The sequence below is a fragment of the Monodelphis domestica genome, chromosome 1 (assembly GCF_027887165.1).
Source record: "Monodelphis domestica isolate mMonDom1 chromosome 1, mMonDom1.pri, whole genome shotgun sequence".
NCBI lineage: Eukaryota > Metazoa > Chordata > Mammalia > Didelphimorphia > Didelphidae > Monodelphis > Monodelphis domestica.
Window position 1 is genome coordinate 308,324,718 of NC_077227.1, and position 6,568 is coordinate 308,331,285.

Genomic DNA, 6,568 nt, shown 5'->3' on the forward strand with positions numbered 1-6,568 from the left:
AAAGCTGAAATAACTCTGACATCCTTCCAACCAATCTTTAAAAAGCACCTCAAAACAACAGGAGTCAAAAACCAACAGTAAGACAGAGTGAGGGAGCTTTCCATCTGAACACAACTTGAAAGGTAGGCAGAAAAAGTCAATTTTCACAGAAGAAGGAAGAACCAGAAGTAAAACTGCACACTGTAATGGGGAAAGGATAGATATGGGATAAGATTTAAGAGAAGTGGAAGGCTGTCTTTAAGGCACAAACTAAGCACTCAAGGGAAAGAATTTTAGCAGGCAGAAGGCAAAGGAGGAACAGTTTGGAAGTGACAACTGCTTGAGAGTAGTGACTTCCTATCAGATGTTAAGAGCTTCCTGTCTGGGAATGGTGGAGGAAAGGTGAGCTTATCCGAGCACATCTACCTCACCTGACTGTGGAAAAGGAGTATACCCCTAATTCATCTTTTGAGGTACTCTATTTGATTTGGAAAGATCTAGAAAAGGATTTGACTGTACCTGCTGTGCTTTTCAGAAGGTTTTATCTAAAAAATTCTGTCATATTGGCTTTGAGATTTTATCTCAGGGGTCAGACCCTCTAGGGTGAACTTAGCAGTTGGAGTTCACTCATAAGGGTTTTTGGAGACAGCTTTTGGGAAATATATCAATCCAACTACAGAAGGTGATGACTTAGTCAGTTTTGGGGACATCTAGATAGAAACAGGGAGCTAAGTTAGCCAGAAGACCAGAAGACTCCCTCTCCGAGGGACATAGAGGATTGTGGGAAATTTCTTAGATCCCTTAGAGTTAGGGACCCCTTGTTCTGATCCTCAGTTTGTATTCCCTATTAATATAAAAGAGAATTTTTTAATATCAATTATCTCCAAGGAGATTGCACAACTGGCCCAGTAAAAGAAAGTGATTCAGTTTCACTCTCACTAACCGGAGGTTAAAATATCCAGCTGGATATGCAGGGGGATCCCTGAGTGGATCTACCACTATCCACATCTGTGGGTCTCCCCTTATATTCTTTTTTTAACACAGAGGAGTGCTTGCTGAATACCCATTTCTGTACTGCACCAGGTTCCAAGTCTGGGCATAAGCCAGCTTTGTTATCCCAGGACTCTGCCTTCATTACCAAAAACAGAGCACCTCAGACCCACCCCCTTAAAATCATAGACCCTGGCCCCAGCTCCAGTGAGGCCCAGAAGTCTGTAGCACTTGGCCCTTTCAAGCCTGCATTGTGGTGAAGCCCTTAGTCCCAGGGCAAAATATCTCAGAGTGTTGAGATCTGCAAACCATTAGCAGAGGAGATGGAAAGAGCAGCTTTCAAAACTTTCAGAACACAGGAAAAATAAGGGGAAAAAAGACTGGAAAAATGAGCAAACAGCAAAAGAAATACCCAACTATAGAAAATTTCTATGGCGACAAAGAGCAAAGCACAGAATCAAAAGGAGATGGTGAGATCCAAGTAACCACATACAGAAATGCAAAGAAAAATGGGAATTGGTCTAGGTGGCTAGGTGGCTCAGTGTATTGAGAGCCAGACCCAGAGATGGGAGGGTCTGGGTTCAAATCTGGACTCAAAACACTTCCTAATTGTGTGACCCTAGGTGAGTCATTTAACCCCCATTGCCAGGCCCTTACTGCTTTTCTGCTTGATAACCAATACACAATATTGATTCTAAGCTGGAAAGTAAGGGTTAAAAAAAGAAATGAAAATAATGCAAAAAGAAAATAGCTTAAAAGGCAAAACTGATCAACTGGGAAAAGTGGCAAAAAAAAAATCCAATGAAGAAAAGAGTTCTATGAAAAGCAGAATGAACCAAATGGAAAAGGAAGTCATGAAGGACATTCATTCTTCAAAAATTAGAATTGGGCAAATACAAGTTAATGACTTCCTGAGGCATTAAGAAACAATAAAAAAGAATCAAAAGAATGAAAAAATAGAAGAAAATATGAAATATTTCCTTGAAAAAATAACTGACCTGGAAAATAGACCCAGTAGAGGCAATTTAAGAATTATTAGACTACCTGTAAATCATGATTAAAAAAAATAAAAGCCTAGACATCATATTACAAGAAATTATCCAATTTGCCTTGATATTCTTGAACAAGAGGATAAAATAGAAATTGAAAGAATATATAATGTTAGAGCCAAGTTCAAGAGCTCTCAGGGCAAGGAGAAAACATAGCAGCCAGAAAGAAACAATTCAAATATCATGGAACCCCAGTCAGGATTATACAGACTCTGGTAACTTCCACATTGAAGGACCAGGAGGCTTGGAATATGCTATTCCAGAAGGCAAGAGAACTGGATTTATAAACAAAAATAGCCTACCCATCAAAACTGACTATATTCTTTCAGGGTGTGTGGGAGGAATTGTACATTATTCCTCAGCATACATTAATTAGTATTAGTAATCATTAATTGGCAATTCCTATAGAAAAATTAATGAGAGAGGTGCCCTTTAGAAGGGAGACACCAATCTCTCCTTATGAAAAGTTGAGAAATCCCCTCTTCAAGCAGCTTTAAAAACTTTTAACATACTCTTTTCTAATGTTGCTAAAAGAACCACACACACACACACACACACACACACACACACACACACACACACACACACACATCTTTTGTTCTCATGGAAAGAATATTAGTGTCCTACTTCCCATGGAAAATATCTTAAAATTTACAAGTTATAATCTTGACTGTGTCTTAAAAAAATAAAAGAGAAGGAAAGGGAATGTACTCCTGACTAAGGAAGTCTTGGACCCTGAGGTATGGAGAGAGGAAAAGAGAGGAGAACCTCCTTTCCACAAAGCGGGGTTCAGGGGAGACAGCAGATGTGAAATGGGTTGGCTCAGAGAGAAGAGAGGGAGTATTGAAGATTTCCCCCCTTCTGCCTCCCCTCCTTAGCTAAAGCTGCTCTCCCCAATTCGCTCTTGTCCCTCTTGTACCCCCTGCACTACTTGAGACCAAAAAGGTCTCCCCTTGATCCTTTCACTCACACTCAGCTTGGGAAACAGATAACTTTTAATGTTAACACAATCAGGTAATACAAAAAGAATAACAGGCAGGGAAGAATGGGAAAAGGAAAATGGGGAAAAGGTGTCCCTGTCTCTATCTAAACCCTTTTCCTCCCTCCTCGAGTTTGGGGGGAACTCAGGCCTTGGCAGCCTGAGCCCCCTGAGAGAAAGTCAGGTTGACTCACCCCTGGGCAACAGGAGCTGAGGTAAAGTCTGCTCAGGTTTCTCTTCAGAAAGTCCCTTCAATTGGAACGTGTTGAGGGGAAAGATTTCCAGTCAACAGCAGGGAAAATGGGTAGCCCTCAGGAGAAAGTCTTTATCTACCTTCTCTCTTCGACATCTCAAGATGGATAGACCCTCACTGCTCTCCTCACCAGAGTCTTCTCTCCTCAGGAACTCGCTCCCTCGGCCCCTCCCCCATCTAGGTGATCAATTTCACATACTCTTCAGTCTGTGTAAAGGGTGAGATTATGGTTGAAACTGAAAAAAAAAATCTAAATTTAAGTGGTTGCCACGGGAAATCCCAAGTAATAAAATACCCAAGTCAGTTGCCAAATTTTATGGTGATTTAACTGATATAGTAGAGAAGATTAAGAAGAAGGAAGAAGAAGGAGTAGGTTATTTCTCTCCCTCTCTTCCCCGCCCCCCCCCACCTGATACTAATCAGGATCAGGAGATAAGAGAGTAAGGATTTGGAGTTTGAAGGAGGAAGGAATCAGCCTGACTTCCAAAGGAGCTCCGCTAAGATGCCCAAACCTGAAATCATCTCCAGGGCAAAACTCACCAGCCAACACTCCAAGATGTTGGAATGCTTAGCACGCTGCCAGCCAGTTGTCTCTCCAGGGAAAGAGCAAGAGGCAGAAAATGAGGTGCCTCATATGGACGTTTTTATATCACTTTTCTGTGTCTCATCTGTACCAATGAGGACTTAGCTTTACTTAGGACAGCCCAGAGGTCTGTCCTTTTTTTTGTACGTGTCTATTGAAGGCCATCTCCTCATATAATTAAATCTTGAGTTTGATGCAGACCTTAAAAATCTTGTTAAACTGAGTAGGGTGGAGAATGTAGAGTCTCCAAGACCTGATTCTGTTATTCCAAGTATCTCTATTGTTACTTATCAGGAAATAGCTAAATCACATCTTCTAAAGAATGGTCTGATTAGGGTGGAATAGTTTTAAAATTCACATCTGGCCATTTTTCTCTAGTGCCAGCCTCTATCACAACTGTGAGTTCTAAATGTTTCAGCCTGAAGTCCTTGGACATGTCTAAATTCTGAAATTGCAAACTTAAGGAAAACTCTCATGGGCTTGGAAGCACTTGGAAAACTTAAGGAGGATAGAACAAGATAAAGAAATATAGCATACAAAAGCATTATGTTACACATGGGTGATGGGTGACAAGAGAAGTATTATGTTAAATTCCTATAAATTCTGAATTCGTGTGAATAGTAAAACTGTTACTGGGAGAATATTCCAAATTCCAAGATGTTGGAACGCTTAGCTCTCTGGCCCAATCTCTTTTTTCCAAAATGTTCTATGACTAGAAATTTTCATGCTTGGAATATTGATGTAATTTTCTATAATATTATAAAAATTTTTATATTCTGAACTTAAACACTAAAAAAATAGCCTTTCCCTAGAAAAAGCAGAACACAAAAGATTGCATATGAAATTATTACTTTAGATTTCATATCACTTGCTTTTTTAATAAATGTTCACACTAAGAAAAAATGTTCATACTAATTCCATAAATTTCATTTTGTTTCCATCTGTAATTTTTTTTAGGTTTTCAGTGACCCTCCCCTTCTCCATTAAAGACTAAGGGAAAACAAACAAACAAACCTTGTAACATAAGCAAAGTCAAGAAAAAGAAAACCATAAAATGGTCATGTCCATTCTTCACCTTGAGACCATCAGCTCTCTGACAAGAGTGGGATAATATGCTTCATTATATTTAGGAGACTTTATTGGTGGTTGCATTGATCAGCATTCTTAAGACTTTAAGAGTTAATTATCAAGTGGAACTTTGCTCAGTGGTACTGTACTGCTTGTGATATCAGAAGTAGGAAACCAATCTTTCTAATATAAGACCCCTGGGCCTTTCTGGTTTCATTGCTCCCTAATAGTTGAGTGTGGGTTGTTGTAAATGTTCTGACCTTTGCCCTGAAAATGATAGAAGAAAAATGGTGTGTTTATACACAGAATAAATAAGGTGATAGGAAGAAAAAAAAATTTTATTCTTGATGAATTCTAATCACTCAGACCAGATAAATTACATCTTTGGGTATTGAAAATCAATTATTTTTGCTATAATAGGATTTTCTTTTTACAATCTGTTGACAACTTTTTATAATCTTTTGAGTTTGTTTTATTTCTTTTCTTATGAAATCCTTAGCTTCTTTTTGATTTTTTCTGATTTTCATGGAATTTGTTGATTGGGCAAGGTTTTATACTTCTTATATGAACCTGGGGTGCTGGGGTGCTCAGGGAGGGGTAGTATCTCTGATATGGAGGGCTTGTCATGCCCTCCTAGGGCAGCTCTCCAGCCTCTGACCCTCACCTGACACCCAGTTCTTACTTGTGGCTCCTAGTAGCTGCTAGCATGCAGCAGTGGCCACACCCCGGGCAACGGCTAAACCTTGTGAGGGTAGCCATCGGGTCGACGACCCCTGGTGAACTAGGGCTTTGCTCACCCAGAATGTGAAGACTATTTCGGCAGAACAGACGGAAGAAACCAACAAGAAGGTTCAACGGCTGAGATGGTGATACAGCAAGGCACTGTGGAGTGCTTAGGGTGTGTTGGAGCACAAAGGACAACACAGCCATCCAATGCAGCTGAGGAAGTCTCCAGGCGTAATGACTTTTCATGCCAATGGACCCAGGCTTCCAACGCCGAGAGAGTGGGACTGTCTCTGTGCATTGACTTTTCCACTTAAATCTTCATGCACAAGTGTCTTTGTGCACAAAAACGCACAAAGACAATTGTCATCCTCGGTTACTGAGAGACTACTACTACTACTATATGAACCTACATAATATGGTTCATTTCCCCATATTATAAAAAGTTATAAAAGGATTATAAAAATCCTTATTTAGCCTCATGATTGGGGGTAGCACAGTGGTTTGAATGTTGGGTCTGGAGTCAGGAAGACTCATCTTCCTGAGTTCAAATCAGACCTTAGACACTTACTAGATGTGTGACCCTGGGCAAAGTACATGACCCTCTTTGCTTCAGTTTCCTCATCTATAAAATGAGCTGGAGAAGGAAATGGTAAGCCACTGTAGTCTCTTTGCAAAGAAAACACCTAATGGTGTCACAAACAGTTGGATAGGACTGAAAAATAACTGAATGAACAACAGTCTCATGATTGTTCACCCATATTTACCTTTTTTTGTTTGTTTGTTTGTTTCTCTTGACTCCAGTGTTTGTGATTCAAAGTTTCTACTCAGTTCTGGTTTTTTCATCAAGAAGGCTTGGAATCCTTTATTTCATTATTCATTTTTTCCCTTGTATGATTATACAGTTTTACAAGGTAAGTTATTGTTGGTTTCAAGTCTATATT